Source organism: Panthera onca, chromosome F2, assembly GCF_046562875.1.
Source record: "Panthera onca isolate mPanOnc1 chromosome F2, mPanOnc1 haplotype 2, whole genome shotgun sequence".
NCBI classification, from domain to species: domain Eukaryota; kingdom Metazoa; phylum Chordata; class Mammalia; order Carnivora; family Felidae; genus Panthera; species Panthera onca.
This window is the reverse complement of record NC_138356.1, coordinates 72,166,531-72,187,409: the sequence shown is the minus strand read 5'-3', so window position 1 is coordinate 72,187,409 and position 20,879 is coordinate 72,166,531. Positions and strand designations below refer to the sequence as shown.

At 51.4% G+C, this 20,879-nt stretch overlaps 1 long non-coding RNA gene across 4 annotated transcripts; it reads left to right on the top strand.

The window, feature by feature from the left end:
- Nucleotides 1–1,279: 1,279 nt before the first annotated feature.
- LOC132664532 (uncharacterized) lies at nucleotides 1,280–18,953 on the top strand. Of its 4 annotated transcripts, none has more exons than XR_013553488.2 (4): nucleotides 1,280–4,994; nucleotides 6,564–12,376; nucleotides 13,315–13,446; nucleotides 18,185–18,953. It is a non-coding gene; the product is annotated as an uncharacterized LOC132664532 (long non-coding RNA). The 4 variants fall into 4 exon arrangements; XR_013553489.2 differs by having other exon boundaries at nucleotides 1,280–6,808; nucleotides 11,845–12,376; XR_013553490.2 differs by having other exon boundaries at nucleotides 1,280–12,376; nucleotides 18,185–18,370; nucleotides 18,668–18,953.
- Nucleotides 18,954–20,879: the final 1,926 nt, after the last annotated feature.

The following is a 20,879-nucleotide window of genomic DNA, read 5'->3' as shown; positions in this document are numbered from 1 at the left end:
CGTGTGTCCTCACCCACCCGGGCTGGTATCTGACCTTTCCAGGTCTCAGCATGTAGGTAACTCAGGGCCGAGGTGCCTTACCTTAAATATCCGAGCTCGTACATTCCCCAGGTAGGTATTCTCTGTGTGTCGAGACGATGCCAGACCTGTAGTTGCAAAGACAAACCCCAAAGCTCTGTCCCTGAGAAGCCCTCAGGGGGAGGGGGACAGAGAAGCACTGATGACCGTGGGGCCCACCCGGTGGGGGGCGTCCCTGGGGCCCTCAGTCTGCGCTCCTGCTACAGGCCCGCACTGACCGAGAGGGTGAAAGGCACAGAGCTCGCATGGAGGCTGGCGGGAGAGCGATGCTCCCCTGCAACGGCTGGAGCAGCCCCCCCCCCCCCCCCCGCAAGTAACAGGTGCACCTGCCTGCCCCAGTGACCGCTCACCTGCACTGAGGCCCTGGGGCACGGCCAGACTCATCTCTGTAGCACCAGGAACCTGGCCTGGTCTCCTCCCCTCTTTAAAGACGAGCAGGCTGCAGCTTAGGGAGGTCAAGTCGTAACCGGCCAAGAGTCAAGTTGCTAACCAAAGGGCGGGGACCAGACTTGAGCCCTGAGGTCAGGGCCCGTGTGGCCGCCAGCCATGACCCCGCGCTGCCTGTGTGCTGCTAGTAGGCTCCCTGGCTGCCATTTCTGAAGGGAACTTGGATCAATGCCACCCCACCCCCAGCCTTCTATGGACAGGTTAGCCCCACAGGCAGGGGTGAACCACGAAGTGCAATGAAGTAGGCGAAGTGCAATGAAGTAGGCAGATCCGAGGGCCCTGCAGGGGAGTATTCCTTAGATCTGCTCTGCAGCGGGAGCCAGGGGTGGGGCCGGCACGGGGGGGGGGGGGGGGGGGGGGGGGGGGGGGGCCGGGGGGGGCCTGGTGCGCATAAAAGTGACCGAAAGGCAACAGTGAGCAAGCCAGTGTATATCTGTGAGCACAGCAGCCCCGTGTGCAACATTGAAACACTTAAGCTCCTGAAAACAGGAATTAAAGCTCAGATAAACACAGCTGTTTTGCAAAAAACCTTACCCCACAGCAAACCCTAGGCAGAGGCTCAGGAGGCCAAAACTCTGACCTGCAAAACCGCCTGGGGAGAAAGCTTGCCGGTGGGCAAGCTTCTGTGGGCAGAATTTTACATGTTGCTTCACAGGTCCAAGTGGATCTCAGAATAAGCCGTCCGCACGCTGAAAATACGTTAGGGGCAGGTTCTCAGGCTGGGTGGCTAGCATCATCGGGGCGGGCGGGGAGAGGGGGCTTCAGTATTCGAGTCAGACTCCGGGGCCCTGTGCCTGGAGATTCAGGGTCGTTCTGAGCCTGCATCTAGCCGGCATCCACAGGTGATTCCCACCCACCAACCGGGGGCGCGGTCCCCGTCATCCTCAAAAATGACAGGAACTTGAAACCCCACTTTCCCCAGGGACAGGTGAGAGATCAGAACCACAAATGTGCACAAAGCTCGACACGCAGTTGGTCCTTGCTAGGCATCCCTTGAGTGAGTGAACGCAGGAACCCGGCAAAGGCACCGGCCGTTGGGGGAGGGGGAGGGTCACGTTAGCAGGGGAAGCATCGTGCTTTCAAGGGCGTGGGGAGCACCCACCCCAGCGAGGGCCAAGGCCAGGGAGCCTCTGGTCCACATTTGCTCTGCCCACTTGCACTGCATACTGCTGACTCCCACCCAGTAAACAGGCGGCCTGACAATGGACCTCTTTTTATGGCGCACTAAGCCTCAGAACAAAGATTCACAAGAATGCATTGTCCAAATGTGCAAGCTTCGTTCCTGCTCAGCTGGAACCACTTAGAAAACTCAGACGCCAGGACTCCCCTGGCCTGCCCTGCCGCCTGTACCAGCAGGGATCTCGTTTCACGGCTCCAGAGAGAAAGCTCTAGAGGTGACAGAGCAACAGGTGTATATGCCGCCTTTCCTGCTTTCCCTTCCAGGCTAGTGTCGGCGGCCTGGGGTTCACTTTCCCGCCTGAAGCCAAGGCCTGGTCTGGTCCGTGCCAAAGTGGAAGGTGCTGGGGTGGCGGGCCAGCTTGCAAGGAGAGGGAAGATAAGGCAGGAGGCAGAAAATAGGAACAGAGTGAAAGTGAGATCGGCTGAGAATCTGTCTACCGAAGCTGAACTTGCCCCTGGACCCGTAGACTCCCCTGGAGAAATGTGTGCTCGTGCTGGCCGAAAGAATAGAGTGTCCTTAGCAGGACTATTATAACGGTAGAAACCTAGAAACCGCCCAAATGTCCATCAACGGTGCAACGGCCGTGTAACCTGGGGATTCATCGCACCATGTGATGAGGATGATCGTTATACAGACAATAGAGGTGAATGTCCCAGGGTCGAGTGCAGGACGCCAGACTCTAAATTAGAGTTCACCTTCGATTCTACCTAACAAAAAGAAACAACGTATCCGTGTGGTTACAAGTCGGAATCGCGGTTGCCCAAAGGGAATCCTGCAGGGGACGCTGGGGGACAGACTTTGGGGTACAGATCCTATTCTATTTGTTCCTCGGGGTGCAGCTCACACGCTTCTTCACTTTGTGAAAATTCACTGAGCTGTTCACTTCTGATACATGCGCTTTCTTCATGAGTTATTCTCAGTGGCATGCTGATAAATGTGTAGCCAGCTCTCAAAAAAGTAAAATATTTAGAAGCCCTTATCTGTAGCATCTCCCAATTCTGGCAGTGTGAGTGTCTCTAGCACGGCTGATTACAAACTGCTAATGTGATGCCCCTGAATACCAGGTCGGGAAAAGAGGCACAGATTGTCTAGTCCATCCTTGCAAATTGGGTTGAGCCAGCTCCAGGGGTCTGCTGGTTGTACTTCAACAAAAGTTTTTTGTTTTGCTTTGCTTTGCTTTGTTTTGTTTTGTTTTAAAGGAAGCCTGGGGCGTCTGGCTGGTCGGTAAAGCCTGTGACTCTCGATCTCGGGGTTGTGAGTTCAATCCCCACAATGGGCATGGAGCCCATTTAAAATAAAGGTTAAAGGGGCGCCTGGGTGGCTCAGTCGGTTAAGCGTCCGACTTCAGCTCAGGTCACGATTTCTCAGTCCATGAGCTCGAGCCCCGCGTCGGGCTCTGGGCTGATGGCTCAGAGCCTGGAGCCTGCTTCCGATTCTGTGTCTCTCTCTCTCTCTCTGCCCCTCCCCCATTCATGCTCTGTCTCTCTCTGTCTCAAAAATAAATAAACGTTTAAAAAAAATAAAATAAAATAAAATAAAGGTTAAAAATAATAATAAAGGGGCACCTGGGTGGCTCCCTTGGTTAAGTGTCTGACTCTTGATTTCAGCTCAGGTCATGATCTCACAGTTTGTGGGTTCGAGCTCCGCATCGGGCTCTGTGCTGACAGCTTGGAGCCTGGAGCCTGCTTCGGATTCTCTGTCTCCCTCTCTCTCTGCCCCTCCCCTGCTCACACTTTCTCTCTTTCCTTCTCTCTCTCTCTCTCTCTCTCTCCTCCTCCTCTCAAAAATAAACATTAAAATTTTTTTAATTAAAATAATAATAATAATTAAAATTAAAAGCTAAGTCTGCTCGAATGCGAAGGTGAGCCCTTGATGACCTCGCTACCTGCTTAACATCTGTCACCTACCTCCCCACCTCTCTTCTTTTTTAAACATGCAACAGCTTGGGGCGCCTGGCTGGCTCAGTTCGTAGAGCATGTGACTCTCGATCTTGGGGTCGTGAGTTTGAGCCCCGTGTTGGGTGTAGAGATTACTTAAATAAAACTCAAACATATAACAGCTTCATTGCAATATGTCACAGATCATACAGTTTGCCCATTTAAAATGTACATTTCGATGGTGTTTAGTGTATTCCCAGAATTGTACAACCATCACCACACTTAACTTTAGAACATTTCATCACCCCAAGAAGAAACCCCGTATCCGTTAGTCACTCCCCATTTCCCTTCAGCTCTTGACAATTGGTAATTTACTTCCAGTCTATATAGGTTGGTCTCCTTTACACCTTTCATATAAATGGAATCATAAAATATATGGTTCTCTCTGGCTTCTTCTACTTAGCATAATGTTTTCAGGGGTCATCCATGTTGTCCAATATATCAGGATTTCATTTCTTTTCATTGCCAGGTAATATTCCACCCTATGGATGTACTTTGCTTTGTTTATCCGTTGATGAGCCTTTGGATGGCGTCCCCTGTTTGGACCGTTTTGAATAACGCTGCTGTGAGCATTTGTGTGTCAGGTCTTGTGTGGGCGTATGTTTTCATTTCTCATCCCTAAGAGTGGACCTGCTGGGTCATGGGTATCACTGTGTGTGACCATGTGAGGAGCTTCGGACTGATTTCCACGGCGGCGCCCTGTGTTACGCCCCCACCAGCGGTCCGTGAGGACTTCCTGTTTCTCCACGTCCTCGACAACGCTGTTTATTATCTGTCTTTTTTATGAGAGCCTGCCACGTGGGGTTGGAGTGGTGCCTCATTGTGGTTTTGATCTGCGTTCCCCTGATGACTAACGCCATGGATCGTCTTTTCATGTGCTTCCCGGCCACGTGTAAGTCTGCTGCAGAGAAGGCTACATAGTAACCTTTCCCCCGGGTTAAAATGGGGATTGTCTTTTCGTTACTGACTTGTAGGAGGTTTATTTGTTTGAGAGAGAAAGAGAGTGAGCAGGGGAGGGGCAAAGGGACGGAGAGAGAGAATCCCAAGCAGGTGGCCCTCCATCAGCACAGAGCCAGACTCGGGCTCGAACCCACGAACTGCGAGATCATGACCTGAGCTGAAATCCAGAGTCAGACGCTCAACCCACTGAGCCACCCAGGCGCCCCTACAGGGGTTCTTTATATATATTACATACAAATCCCTTATCAAAGATACGATTCACAAAACTTTTCTTTCCTTCTGTGGGTGGTCTTTTCCTCCCACTCTTGGACGTGAACGTGTCTTCAAGAAGATGGAACTTTCAGGAGTCACAAACTCTGAAGCCTTCAAAGCCGGGAAAATAACCTAAATATGTGAGTGATCTTTGGGATTTCTCTGGTAATACTGTTGTCCAGACTAAACTAAGCATTTCTACAGCCTCTAGAAGCAGAGCTACGGGCTTTGGAGTCTCTGGCCCTGGGTGTGAGGCTTCGTGCCTCCCTCACAGCTGAGCGAACGTGGGCCAGTCAGCCTGCCCCTCAGCCCTTAGTTTGCTTGTCCCTGAAGCGTGAACACCCCCACCACCCTCACAAAATGGACAGAGGACAGACAACTTGGAACACTTCACGATAAACCCTCCTGAATAATGTGTCTGTACATGCCACTTTGATAAATTTATTTTTTAATATAAGACCTGCATCTGGTCTGGTATAAGTCATTGGATCCATAAATGATAATTCCTCTCTCCCCAATATTTACACCAAAGAGCCTGTCACAGCTCCCTCAACCCTCTACTTTCAGATCATTCTTTTTTTTTTTTTTTTAATTTTGTTTATTTTTGAGAGAGAGACAGAGAGAGAGAGAATGCAAGCAGGGGAGGGGCAAAGAGAGAGGGGGACAGAGGATCCGAAGCAGGCTCTTGGCTGTCTGCACAGAGCCCCATGCGGGGCTTGAACTCGCCAAGCACGAGATCCAGGAACCTCAAGATCATGACCTGAGCCAAAGTGAGACGCTCAGTTGACCGAGCCACCGAGGCGCCCCTGCTTTTCATTCTTATTTCCTCAGGGGCCAAAAGGAGTGTTTCTCAGCTTCTTGGGCCAAAAAGAACTTTACCAAAATTTGAAACCAAAAGAAAGTGTTCTTTTGCTCTCCTTTCGAGAGGAAACCCTTCTGGCCCCTGTAAGGGTTTCTCGGTCTCCCCCGCAGCACCACCCCCACCGCACAGAGGGGGAGCCCCTCGGGGAGTCTTGGGCCTGGTGCCTGCACCTTGCAGCCCTCACCCTGACGCCCCCCTCTCCCCCACCCTGCAGCCAGCGTGCTTGCACAGCTGCCTGGGGAGCAGGGGGCAGGGGGCAGGGGCCGCGGTCTCGGGTCCTGGAGGATCAGGCCTGGTGGTTCCGAAGCCAGACTTTCTTTCACACACAGCTTTCCTCGGGGGGCATGGACACATTGCTGAAGGTTGAGCTATGAGTTTAAAAATAAAAATGAAACTCTGGTACAAGTTCCTCATCTCTGCCCCCTTGGGCTCTTAACGGTCAAGTCACTCCCTCCGGTGAGTCAGGCTGGGAAATGCTGATATCACCTCGGTCAGAGAATCCTCCCTGCAGGGCAGGCTTCCCGAGGCTCAGACCTGCTCCCTGGCACCGTGATCGTGACCGGAAGGCCCGACCAGCGGCCAGGAGGTCCTCTAGGGGCCAAGCGGAGAGCAGGGGCCCCGCTGCCCCCCCTTTGCCCTCTGCGGGCTTTGTTTTCCCCTCTCCTCACCCCCGCGGGGCTCACGCTTGAGCCTGAGAAGCACAAGCCCTGCACCCCGGGGCTCTGAGTCAGCAGGTGGGGCCCAGGACCCCGCCCTCTGACCAGATCCACCCAGGTGGTTCGACGCTGCTCACGGACCGTCCCCTGAAACTAACACTGATATATTTTCCCTTCTCTTGTTTAATCAGAGCAACACGAGACTAGGAAAGCATGGATGGAAATGGCCTGGGGCCCGGCTGCTACGCTGAGAGCTCCCTTCCAGCCCCAGCGGCTGCCCGGCCCCCTCCACTCACCGATACCCCCCACCCTACCCCAGGGGCTCTGGCACCTCCAGGGCCCAGGCCGCCGCCCAGATGTGAAGGTCCTACTAGGCACCAGCTGTATCTGCCCTCGTCTTGCTCCCGGTAGCTCTAAGCACATCGTAGGGCCTCAGGTAACAGCTTCTCTGTTTTTTTTTCTTTTTTTTTTTTTTTTTTAATGTTTATTCATTTTTGAGAGACAAAGACAGACAGAGTGCAGGCAGGGGAAGAACAGAGAGAGAGGGAGACAGAATCCACAGCAGGCTCCAGGCTCCGAGCTGTCAGCACAGAGCCCTTCACAGGGCTCGAACCCATGAACCGCGAGATCATGACCTGAGCCAAAGTCAGATGCCCAGCTGAACCACCCAGGCGCCCCCTCAGGTAACATCTTTAAGGAGGGAGAACAAGAAGCCTGACCCCAGCCCCCCAAAATTATGCCAAGAGAAGAATGACAAGAAGAAAAACAACCTAGTCCCAGCTCTCGAAATCACATCCAGTTGGCACCATTATGAACACGGTTCTGCTCACGCTCACGTTCTGCTCACGCTCATGGTTCTGCTCACGGTTCTGCTCCTGTCCAGTCAGGAGGGGGTGGGGGGCAGCAGGGGCAAGAAGAATAGGAGACACCTCCTGATCAGCACTGCAGAACCCAGGAGGGCGGAGCCTGGGTCCGTCCTCGCTTAACTCCAACCGATGGGATGAACTTGAGCGAGCCTTTTCCCTTCTCCATTTTAGCTTCTTGGTCTCTGCAGCAGGGAGTACATAGCTTTGCCTGTCCTGGAGCCACCGGGAGTGTGTGCTTGTCTGTGCGTGTGCATACGTGCACATGTGTGCTCTTGCTGCAGACCGGTGTCCTTCCCAAATCCCTGTGTTGAGATCCTAACCCCCAGGGTGAGGGTATTTGGAGGTGGGCCCTTTGGGGGTGCTTAGGTCAGGAGGATGGAGCCCTCATGAATGGGGTCAGTGCCCTTGTAAGAGAGGCCCCACAGAGCTCCCTCAGTCGTCTTCCACATGAGGACACAGCAAGCGACCCCCCCTCCAGAAGCAGACCCCCACCAGACTCCAGATTCGCTGGTGCCTCCATCTTGGACGTCCTATCCGCTAAGGAAAAATAAATAACAAGAAATACATCTTGGGGCACCTGGGTGGCTCAGTCGGCCAGGCGTCTGACTCTTGATTTCGGTTCAGGTCATGATCTCTCCGTTCGTGAGATCGAGCCCCATGTCAGGGTCTGTGCTGACAACACAGAGCCTGCTTGGGGTCCTCTGTCTCCCTCTCTCTGCCCTTCCCCTGCTCGAGCACATGCTCTCGCACTGTCACTCTCTCTCTCTTTCTCTCTCAAAATAAATAAACTTGAAAAAAAAAAGAGGGGCGCCTGGGTAGCTCAGTCACTTAAGCACCCAGCTCTTGATTTCAGCTCAGGTCAGGATCTCACAGTTCATGGGTTCATGCCCTGCGTCGGGCCCTACGCTGACAGTGCAGAGCCCGCTTGGGATTCTCTCCCCCTCACTCTGCCCCCCTCCCCTGCTCGCTCTCACTGTCTCTCTGAAAATAAATAAATATACTTAAAAAGGATTGTTTTTAAAAGAAAGAAATCTCTGCTGTTTTAAACCGCTCAGTCTATGGTAATGTGTTATAGATGAAGACAGTTCGTGTGTGTGCATATGTGTATGTGTGTGCATATGTGCGTGTGTGTGTGTGCGTGTGTATATGTGTGAGCATGTGCGTGCATATGTGTGTGTGCATGCGGATGTGCTTATATTAGGCTCCGAGCATGGTGAATCACTGTTCTGTTAGATGAGGTGATTTTTCCCCTTGCCATGACCTTCTGGAACGTGTACAGTCTCTTGCCTTCCGGCCTGCTCTGCCATAATGAATCACTGCAGGAACTAGCAAGCTCTGTCTCCACTCCCGTGAGCCCCAGTTAGCTCCCCCTCTTGTGCCCTGAGGACGCTGGTCAGAGCCGCAGGATGCTGAGCTCCAGGCTGCAGAAAGTATCCGGTCCTGGCCCCTTCCAGGGCCCGTCTGCCCTCAAGGGCTTCAGGCACCGGCCAAGGAGAGGGTGGCCGTGGGATCCCCCCGGTCCGGGGAGATGAGAGTGGCCTGGACTCCCCAAGAACAGGTGCACTCAGAAGGAGCCCTCCCTGATCCTGGGTATCTCTGGCCCGGGGAGGCCAAGCGACTTGCCCACACGTTGATTAAACACTTAGCATTTTTCAGGCACTTAAATTATCCTACCGTGTTTTAGCCTCAAAGTAAGTGTTTAAAATAAGTCCTGTTATTATTTCCACTTTACAGATGGGGCCCCTGGGGCTTTCGAGGGGGTAGTTTCCTAGTGCTGCCATCACAAATGACCACAAACACAGTAGTTTACAACAACACAAACTCATTCTCCCATCGTTCCAGATGTCAGAATTCTAAAATCAAGGGGCGCCTGGGTGGCTCAGTCGGTTAAGCGTCTGACTTCAGCTCAGGTCACGATCTGACGGTTCGAGGGGTCGAGCCCCGCATCGGGCTCTGTGCTGACAGCCTACTTCGGATTCTGTGTCCCCCCGCTCTCTCTGCCCCTCCCCTGCTCAAGCTCTGTTTTTCTCTCTCTCTCAAAAATAAATAAACATTAAAGAATACAAAAATTAAAAAGTCTAAAATCAAGGTGCTGGCCCGGCTGTGTTCCTTCTGGAAACTTCAGGGGAGAATCCATGTCCTTGGTTTTTTTCAGTTTGAAGAGGCTCCTTGCGTTTCTCTGGCTGGTGGCCGCCTCTCCCATCTCCAAAGTGTGTGGCTCCAACCTCTGGTTACGTGGTCACATCTTTTTCTTCCATTGACCCTCTCACAGTCCTGTATAATTATTGCGATGACATTGGTCCCACCCGGACCATCCGGAATAATCTCCTGATCTCAAAATCCTTAATCACAGCTGCAAAGTCCCTTTTGCCAGGGGAGGTAACCTACTCACAGGTCCCGGGAATAAGGACATGGATGTCTTTGGGTGGCGGTGGGGGGGCGGGGGGGGTGCTTTATTCTATGACCGAGAGCTTAAAGGACTTTCCCAAAGTCACTCAGCTGGAGAACAGTCTGGGTCGGGTGGCATCCAGGGGCTTGCTTCCTCAAACCACTGTGACCACATGCTTGTCATCTGTGGCCACACCCAGCAGCTCTCCCACGAGCAGGGCTTGCACCTGGCTCTGCCCTTGACAGGTTCCCCTGCCCGACACTCCCCAGCCGGGGGCAAGGGTCGGCCCAGCCAGGAGTGGACAGGGAGGGCGACCCCTCCAGGAATCTCAGCCTTGCCCACCAGGCCTCCAGGTCTTTAATGTCCTTCCAGTTTGAGGCAACGTCTCCTCGTGCCTGGTCGCCCATCTTCCTAGACTGATAGATACCTAGGCCTCTTTCTGGTCACCATCCCTTCTCTCAAAAAAGCATTTACCGGGTACCTACTATGTGCCGGGACCCCGGGACACAGAGGAAAATCACCACCAATCATGCTTATGTGAACACTTAGGGTCAAATCCACGAAGCAAATGTCCACAATACTTACATAAAGAAGTTTCCGGGAGGGTGGCAGCCTAAGTTATAATAATCCTTTTGGCAATACATAAGAGGCACAAAAAGTATTAATATGCCAACCCAAACTCCAACTCTTGGGAATTTTCCCTGAGAAAAATACAAGATTTATACCATTCTGTAATTTAAAAAAATACACGTGACTAGTTAATTATGGTACCTCCACCCAAAAAAATATGTAGCCACAGGAAAGAACCACAGAACACACAAACATGCTTACTGTATGATGGCTTCAGAGCATAACCTAACACGCAGCAACAGGGCACTAATTTACAAAGCTAAGGTGCATCCGGACAAGGGAACGCTAACAGCCGTGAAAAAGAAGACGGAAATCCTGCCGCGTGTCAAAAGAGAAAGATCTCCGTTACATATGCGGTTTAGACGTGGAAAAATTCTAGAGAGATCTGAGATTTGAGTGCCACTGTTCTGAGGTCAGAACTGTATGTCTGCAGCCTTATACATGTATAATATATATAATGATATATATACACATATATACATATATTATAATATATATACATATATACATGCATATATTTACATATATACACGCATGTATTTACATATATACATGCATATATTTACATATATATGTGTGTGCGTGTGTGCGTGCGCATGTGTGTAACTGGTGGAGACAAGTCTTAACCACTTTGGAATAAACCACTTTGGAAAGTGTGTAATAGTTTTAATAAGTTTGAAGTTACATTTATCTACCTATGACCCAGCCGCTTCAGTCTTGGATACAAATGAGATTCTTTCCTAAGTGAGCACAAGGAGGCAGGGAAAAGAACATCCCTGCAAAAGCCCCGTTTAAAAGAGCAAAATATTCAAATAATGCAGATGTCATCTGCATGGCCCAGACGATCGTGGTCACGTTATACAGTGGAATACTTACAAAGTGTTGATAAATTCTTAGAACGAGTTAACCAGTTTTTCTAGGTGTCATTCTACTACCTAGAAAATGATCCATTCTGGGGCCCCTGGGCAGCTCAGTTGGTTGAGCGTCCGACTCCTGATTTTGGCTCAGGTCATGATCTAATGGTTCATGGGATCGAGCCCCATGCTGGGCTCTGCGCGGACAGTGTGGAGCCTGCTTGGGATTCTCACTCTCCCTCTCCCTCTCTCTGCCCCTTCACCACTTGTGCTCTCTCTCTCTTTCTCAAAATAAACAAATAAAGGAGTATTTAAAAAAAGAAAATGACCTGTTCTCATGGAGCCTGCACGGTAACAGAGGGTTGGAGAGACAGAAAGACTACTAGCTTTCCACGTGGTGGTAATGAACCGCTGTGAATCACCCCATGAACAGACCAGGGCTACATGTAGCCACATGAATCGCACTGAGCAAAAAGGAAAAGTGCAGAAGGATTCATACAAAATGCAACCACTTGTGCAAAGTTTTAAAAATCCACAAAGGTCTACATATTGTCTATGCATGGGCAGTGATGAAAGATGAGTGCAGAATAACGGTGATCCCACAGGACGGGTGGGGGAAGGGCTCGTCCCGTCTCTTTCCTCCCAAAGAAAAGGAAAGAGAGAAGGAAGGAGAGATGGCAGGAAGGAAGAGAGAGATCTGACGCAACCACGGCACAATGTGGACATATTGCAGAGCACGTGGCAAGTCGCCCTGGGGCTGGCCCTGGAAGGAAGGGTGTGACCTGCCCGGGTTTGGTGGCAAGAAGAGGGAAGCACATTTCTGGAGGGAGAAGCTGCCTCAACAGACAGGGCACCTTTCTACCATCATGCTGAAACGCTTTCACCACTGCGAAGAAGCGAACACCCAAGCTGTTTTTCTCTCCCGGACGTAAGCTGTGGGCAGGATGGCCTCCCCTCTGTCCTCCTCCACACCGGGCTCACCTTCACCTCGATTCTCCCTCGTTCCCCCTCCTGTTTGTGACATTTCCGCCAGAGGTTGGGCAGAAAGTATACGGGGTCCTCCTGCGAAGCCCAGCTGCCCAGCCTCTGCGCAAACGCCCCCGGCCCCGGGGACTGAGGAATGTCTTCTGTCTTATGAGTTCTTCCAAGACACATTTACAGAGCACCTGCTGGGTGCCAGGCCCCGTTCTGTGTGCTCAGGAATCAAACAAGATCTCCATTTTCTTGAAATTTACATCCAGTGGGAGGAAACAGAAAACTCATAGGTAAGGTAGTATCTGATAAGTGCCATGTAGAATATCCAACAAGATAGTCTGATACTGACCAGCATCCCTTGGGAATCCCACCGGACTTTAGAGACTTCTTGCTTTTCCCTCAATGAGGCTTAAAGTGAACTTTTGACTATCCCCCCCACCCCCCAAAATAAAAATCTGTTTTAGGCTTATGATTCTCTTTCACTGAAAAAAGAGGGGATTCGGGTTAAAACAGTTTCCCGACTGGTAGTTGTTGGAAAGAATCACTTTGCTCTCTGTCCCTCTGAAATACCATTGGTGTGCCAGGAATGTGACTTTTATGAGCATTCTCCGGTGACAATGCCTGTTCCTTGCCTGTTCTTGCCACGATTAGTTGGTAACAACTCTTGCAGGAATGAGCCAGCTCTCTCTCACCAGTCAGGTGATGCACCCAAAGATTTACTTTTTTAATCTGTAAGACAGGGGCGCCTGGCTGGCTCAGTTGGAGGAAAATGCCACTCTTGATTTCGGGGACATGAGTTTGAGTGTAGAGATTACGTAAATACATTTAAACTGTGAAAACAAAAACATCACGGGGAACTATGATGATTATAGGAGTGTATCTCACTCTTTCTTTTTAAAGGCATTTTTTTTTTCCTTTTTTTTTTTTTTTTTTTATTTTTTTTTTAATTTTTTTTTTTTTTTCAACGTTTTTTATTATTTATTTTTGGGATAGAGAGAGACAGAGCATGAACGGGGGAGGGGCAGAGAGAGAGGGAGACACAGAATTGGAAACAGGCTCCAGGCTCCGAGCCATCAGCCCAGAGCCCGACGCGGGGCTCGAACTCACGGACCGCGAGATCGTGACCTGGCTGAAGTCGGACGCTTAACCGACTGCGCCACCCAGGCGCCCCTTTTTTTCCTTTTAAGGATAAAAGGTGTGGAAAGAATCATTCGCTCTTTCTTTCCAGAAATACTTTGTGAGCTCTGTTCTGTGCAGACCACGGTGTTTGGTGCTGGGCAGGGAGATGATGGAAGAACTTCCTGCATTCAGAGTTTCCTGACCATTGGCCCCCAGATGGTCACAGGGCGCGACAAAAAGGGTAAGTGCCTGAGAGGTGCTGTGCAATGGAGTTCAGGGCGGAACCGGGATTCCTTCCTGGGGCAGCCATTGCCCCCTCCATGGGGCGGGGCTCTAGAGGATAGGAAGGATCCTCAAAGGAGCAGAGGCTGGGGGGGTGGGGGCGAGGAAGGGGGTATGACCCTCTCTAGCCCCTCCAAAATCACTGTCCTTGCAACCCGCTGTCCGATGTCTGAAACAGTATTTTCTCTTGTTGTTATTTTTTTCCCCAAATATTTTAAGGCTGGTGAATAAATCCAGCTCTTGTTATCCCGTCTTACTTAGAAGCCCCCCCCAAATCTGTTTTTTATCTGTAAAGCCTCTTCCTATTGGTGATCCCTACTGTCCTGTCAATGTGGTCACCCAGTGACTGGATTACTAGGTACCCGAGGGTGAATTTTCCAGAGTGACTTCTGGTAACAGCAGAGACAGGTTTAAGGCCCTGAGACCAAGTTCAAGTCCAGCTCCTGCTACTAAATAAACGACTTTGGGCATGCCACTTGGACTCCGGCCTCCGTTTTGTTTCCAGATGGCATAACGCTGCCTGCCTCACCTTCGGGGAACAGAGTTTGAAGGTGAAGGAAAATGTGTATAAAATGCCTTTGTGAGCTCTAAAGTCCCACGGGGTTGTAAGGCCTCTATCAGCCATTCGTACAGGCCTCCCCCACCTCGGTCGACACGGGTGAGTTGCCCACCTCAGAGCCGGCAGGGGCGGGTGACCTTGCTAGGAGCTGCTGGCAGCAGTGAAGGTCGGGTGAGAGGGGGGCAAGGCTTGCTGTAGGGCCCAGTGTTTCTCAAACCCAGCGTGCCTTGGACCCACTCAGCGAAGGTCATCAACGTGCAGGTTCCGGGGCCCAGCCACCCTATCAGACTAGAATATGTAGGGGTGAGGCCCGGAAATCAGTATTTTCCACAAGTCCTCCAGAGGATTCTGGCATAAGTGGCTCTGGGACCGTGCTTTTTTTGTTTAAATTGTTTCTTTTGGGGGCACCTGGGTGGCTCAGTAGGTTGAGCATCCGACTTCAGCTCAGGTCACGATCTCGCCGTCTGTGGGTTCGGGCCCCCGCATGGGGCTCTGTGCTGACGGCTCCGAGCCTGGAGCCTGCTTCGGATTCCGTGTCTCCCTCTTTCTCTGCCCCTTGAGAGTCTGGAGAGCTGGGCTTTAATCCTGTCTCTCACTTGCTCTGCGACCTTCTGTAAGTCACTCAAATTCTCCATGATTCGGTTTCCTCACGTGCAAAGGGAAGAGTGCTGCCCTGTCTTCATCTCAGGACTGTGAAGTGACATCACAGGAGACCAGGGCTATGGAAACCCTTTGAAATGTAGGAAGCGCTGAGCTTCTGAAACACAGTCCCAGGGAAAATGGAAATAGAGCCTGCGAGCAAGGCAGACTTGAAAGCCATCGCAGAGGCAGCCGGGGCCTCAGGGAGAGCCTGGGGCAAGGACGTCTTGACATGGAGCTGAGCGGGCCAGGGGGGCATCCTTGGGGAGGCAGGGCGCATCCTACGTGTGGGTCAGAGGAGGCCAGGGCAAGGGTGGGAACTGAACCTGGAGGGAGGGAGGGAGGGAGGGAGGGAGGGAGGGAGGTGAGGGAGGAGATTTCCACACCACAGGGGAAGGGGTGAGGCCAGAGGAGCCAGGACACAAACCACAGGGGTGCAGTTCACATGGGGCACCTGGGTGGCCTGGTCGGTTAGGCATCTGACTCTTGCTCTCAGCTCAGATCATGATCTCATGGTCCCGTGAGATGGAACCCCGAGTGGTGCTCTGGGCCGAGAGCCCAGAGCCAGCTTGGGATTCTCTCTCTCTCTCTCTCTCTCTCTCTCTCTCTCTCTCTGCCCCACCCCTGTTCACATGCACTCATGCTCTCTCTCTCTCTCTCTCTCAAAATAAAATAAGTAAATTAAAAAAAAAAACAACGTTGGGGCACCTGGGTAGCTCGCTTGGTTGAACGTGTGACTCTTGATTTTGGCTCAGGTCATGACCTCACGGTTCATGGGAGGGAACCCCGTGTTGGGCTCTGTGTTGACAGCGCAGAGTCTGCTTGGGATGGTCTCTGCCTCTCTGCCCCTCCCCGCTCACAGGCTTTCTCTCTCTCTCTCTCTCTCAGAAATAAAATACATAACATCACAAAAGTAAAGAAAACATAAAACGTAAAAACAGTTCATTTAACCCTAAAAACACCAGATTGATGCGATAGCTCATGTTCCCAGTTTCCTTGGCCCCAGAAAGGGTGATCAACTGGCCAAAGTCACACAGCGAGGAGGAGGCCGAACCAGTATCTCCCTCCAGTTATTGTGGCTCCAGAGTCCATGCTCCTAATCACTTTGCTGGCTCTCTGTGGCAAAGAGAGAGAGTAAAGGTTAGGACAGAGGTTCTTCTGGAGAAGGAGGGACAGAAGGGGAACCAGAAGGGTCTGCAGGGAGCCCCAAGGCTGTTATGTTTGGGGCTTTTTTAAAAAAGCATCTGCACGAATATGACTGAATCCGTTTGCGAGGGCTGTCATAGCAAAGTACCGAGGACTGGGTGGCTTAAACGGCAGAAATTTCTTTTCTGGCAATCCCAGAGGCTGTTCTTTCCCGCAGCCTCTCTCCCTGCCTCGTAGACGAAGATGCCTTCATACAGTCTTCACTCTGTACGTGTCTGTGTCCTAATTTCCTCTTGTAAGGATGCCATTCATAGTAGATTACAGCCCATCCCTGTGACCTCATTTTAACTCAATCATCTCTTTCAAGACCCTTGTCTCCAAAAACAATCACATTCTCGGGAGTAGGGGGTAAGACTTCAACGTATGAATTTGGGGGCGGGGGCCCGTAAATAACGGCCGAATAAGAAGATAGGACGGCGCTGGTGGCGGGTACGTGGGTACGGTGCTCCACATTGCTTTGTATGCATAAAATATTTCAGAATTAAAAAGTCAGTGTGATCGATTACAATACCGCACTTAGTAATGATGAGGCACGCTGGGTGGGAAGGGGAAAGAGTCCCCGAGAAATGGCCACGTGCAGCCTCACTGCGGTCCAGAGCCGGCTTCTCCGGCTGCGCCCTAAAAGCACTTGGAGACCTTTGAGAGCGCTCTGAAGCCTGAGCCCCACCCAAAATCAATGAACTCAGAACCTTGGGCTGAGGCTCACATCTTGGAGGGCAAACAGGTTCCCCAGGTGTGTCCAACGTGCACCGGGGCTGAGAACCGCTGCTCTAAGTCGGTGGGTGGCTCGCAAACTAGCTTCTGCGGAACCACCTGGAGGGCTTGTTAAACCCAGGGCGCTGGGCCCCGCCTCTGAGTCGGAGTCAGTCTGGGGCAGGGCGGAGACCTCGCCGTTCTCGTCCGTTCCCGGGGGCTGCTGCTCCGAAGACCATCTCTGGAGAACACGGCTCTGAGCGGGTGCACAGCTGCAACCTGCGGCCAGACACCTGCTGTCTGGGGAGCACGGGGTTTTGCAAAGATGGGAAGGTGAATGCCACGCTCTCCCCATCACCCCGGTCTCCACTGCTCCCTATCGCTTGGTGGGGGGGCTTTCTCTGCAAGAGGGGGAGGGTCTGCAGAGAAGCTCCTCTCGGCGGTGAAACCCGTCAGGCAAGGTCAGTGTGACATCAGTATCTATCTGTTCCCCACTCCCGTCCATTTCTTATTCCGCACACCTTTATTCGGCACTAATCATGTTTCGGGTACCGTGCTAAGGGCTGGGCCCGCAACGCCGAATAAGACATAGTATCTGGCCTGGAGGAAATGACACTGAAGGAGAAACAGTAGTTTCTCTTTGCCGACTCTCCTGTGTGGGTTTCAGGCTGTCGGTGCCTGGCCCGTCCATTTAAAGCTCTGTGGGATTGACATTCTCTCATATACGCGAACGAGGAAGCAAGATTCAACAGGGTGGATATAGTGTAATTGCAACTATATTAAAATAAAATGCATTTTATTATTTTTTTTAACGTTTTTATTTATTTTTGAGACAGAGAGAGACAGAGCATGAATGGGGGAGGGGCAGAGAGAGAGGGAGACACAGAATCTGAAACAGGCTCCAGGCTCTGAGCGGTCGGCACAGAGCCCGACGCGGGGCTCGAACTCATGGACGGCGAGATCGTGACCTGAGCTGAAGTCGGACACTTAACCGACTGAGCCACCCAGGCGCCCCATAAAATGCATTTTAAAAAGAGACACAATATGGGGCGCCTGGGTGGCTCAGTCTGTTGAGCGTCCCTCCGACTTCGGCTCAGGTCATGATCTCACGGTCCGTGAGTTCGAGCCCCGCGTTGGGCTATGGGCTGACAGCTCGGAGCCTGGAACCTGCTTCGGATTCTGTCTCCCTCTCTCTCTGCCCCTCCCCTGCTCATGCTCTCTCTCTCTCTCTCTCTGTCAAAAATAAATAAACACTAAAAAAATTAAAAAAAAAAAAAAGAGACACAATATGTGAAGATGTTAAGAAAGGGCAGTTCCAGGGTTGACCCTGGAAGGGGCATCGTGGGTGGGCTTCGCTTCCTTTCTTACACTTTTCTCCTGCGGCATTTCTATAATTAGCACCCCTACTTTCACCATTAGAAAGAATAACTCATATAAACACCCTCTCCTCCCTGTGTGTGTCTGCACGAGGCTGTGTGTGTGTGTGTGTGTGTGCTCACGCATGTGTGTCTGCACATCTGTGCTTGTGGTCCAGCGTGGAGAGACGTTTTATGCTTAGAGAAATTACTCATATTAAACTGAGTGAATGGTTTTATTTCAGTGTGGTCAGACGGGGGACATTTGATGCCTCGCCGACCGTTTTGCGGATACAAGATCACCCCTCCACAGGACAGAATTTTTCTAGAGCAATGAGCGCTGACCCATTTGCATGGCAATGCACTTGAAAGTAACTGCTTCTCAGTGATGTCGCCATGACAAATCACATTTCCCAGCGTTTTGTGCGGAGGTAGGTTCTTGGAGAGTGGGAAAGGCTATCTGCCCCCTCCACTAAACGACCCCAGGGAATTTGCTGGATTTTGACTCTGCTCTCTTGCCCTCGGTGGTAACTGTCACCTCCTAACACACAGTGACAGGTGACACGCCATGCATTCTCTTCCCTCACCTCCTGTGAGATGCGGGGGAGACCTGGAGGAGCAGAGAGGGACCGGGGCTGACTCTGCCTTGCTTCAGTCCCCTCCCCACTGCCAAACACCAACCGTGTACCGGGCACAGGCAGGTGCGAAATTCGTTTGTGTTCTTGCAGGTCGCCAGAGTCTAGATAGTGGTTTCTAGAGCCCCCCGAAGAACGTTGATTCGCTCCCCGCCGCGGACCCAGGTTTCGGAAGATTTTGTGCACCTTATAGTGACCACAAACTGCCACCTGTTTCTGCACCCTCCAGGTGAAATCCTACCTACACTATCCCACTCAGTCCCCACGGCAGTGCGACGATGGGCATGTCATCGTCACCCCACGTTATGTAAGCAGGAAACACAAGGCACAGCGAGGCTTAAGACTTTGTCCAGGGCCCTGCAGCTGCTCAGAGTCGGGATCTGAATTCAGGCCTCTCAGACTCCACCCTGAGCTTTTCTATGATGCCATGCTCTTTTGTCTTTTCGAAATGAAGTTATGATAGAAACCAAAATACTAATACCCAAACTGCATTATTCAATACAAATTGCCTTTACTTCCAATTGTTAAAGAATCGCCTATACAAACTGGCCGCGCAGAGGGCGTTCCGGGGCCCTGTCGCTCCGATTCTGACAGCTGGTTCATTGGTGCAGCCCTATGCTGGATGTTGTGAAAGGTTGAAAATACGCTAAAGGTCTTGCTCACCGGCTCCCCCCAACCCCAGCTGGTTCCCCTCCCCACTTCCTCCCTCTCTTCTTTCCTCCCATCCCTTCCTTCTTCCCTCCCTCCCTCCTTTCCTCCTTCTTTCCTTCCTAGTTTTTAAAATTCAAGTGAAAATCTCATAACCTATAGCTAACCATTTTAAAGTGAACAGTTTAGTGGCGTTTACTACATTCACTATGTTGGGCAACCACCACCTCCACCTAGTTCCACAATTTTCATCACCCCAAAAGGAAACTTAGCGTCCATTAAGCGATTACTGCCCATTGTGCCAGTGCCTGGAAACCATCATTCACCAGCTTTTGAAGCCTGGGCTCCGCGTGCCCAGGTTAGGATCTCTGTTCCAGCCTGGGGGCCAGCTCTCTCTGTCTGCCTTCCTGAGTGAAATCCCTCAATCGGAAGGGGCTGCCTGAGCCACCTGCAACCCCCTTCCCCACGGCCCTCCTGCAATTCCAGGACAGCGGCCCCTAGTGACTTCGGGCTGTGAGACTCCTCTCTGAAGCCCGCCAGTTCTGCATGGCCAGAGGTACAGGAACCCTGTAGCCCCGTGGGATGTGGAATCTACTCGATTACAAAATACTAACCAGCAGGACAAGAACAGGGTTCCCGTGTCTCCTTTCACTTTCTGTTACTTTCCACACGCAATAGCTTTTACTCTTGTGAAAAACCAGATGCTCGGTGGGGAGATACATATTAAAAAAAAAAAAAAATGATGCTTTTTAAAATTTTATTTATTTTGAGAGAGAGAGCGAGCGAGCATGGGGAAGGGGCAGATAGAGAGAGAGAGAGAGGGAGAGAGAGCCCCAAGCAGACTCCGCACTGTCAGCACAGAGCCCAATGCAACTCACGAACGGTAAGATCACTACCTGAGATGAAATCAAGAGTCAGATGCTCAAGCGACTGAGCCACCCAGGCACCCCGGGAAATGCACCCTTTTGACGGGCTTTTGCATATATGATGGAAGGAGCCAGCTATTTTGCTCGAAGGATGTGTGGATAGCACGTGCTATGGGAGAATAGGATACTGAGGTTGCGAGCAAAATGTGCCTGCTGTTTTAGAGCCGAGAAAGCATTACAAATTCATGATCTCATGCACATTTCTCAAACAGAAGATAATGTTCTTATTCCCATTTTACAGATGAGGAAATTCAAGGAGTCGGAAGCTAATTGACTTGCCCAAAGCTGCACAGCTGGAAATTGCAGGCAGGCCTTCCTGACTCCAAAATCAGTGCCCTTTTCAGGACACCAAATATTATGGGCCGACTGCTGGTGTTTCCCCACAACACATAGGTTGAAACCTAATCCCCAACGTGATGGTGTTGGGAGGTGGGGCCTCTGGGAGTGATTCGCTCGCTCGCTCACTCGCTCGTGAGAGTGGAGACTTCATCAATGGGATTAGTGCCCTTGTGAAACAGACCCCAAGGCCCCCAGCGGATTTGGTGACTGGTGAGGGAGGGCCCACTCTCTGGGTCATAGCCTTCTTCAGTGTGTCCTCACATGACATAGGTTTTTATCCCCAGGTTTCCATCTGCTTGAATTTGTCACATCTGTCAGGACCTGACCGATGAGCAAGATCAAAGGCCAGAATCATCCTCTTAGCCTTGCTGTATTCAGTGAGTGGAGACACA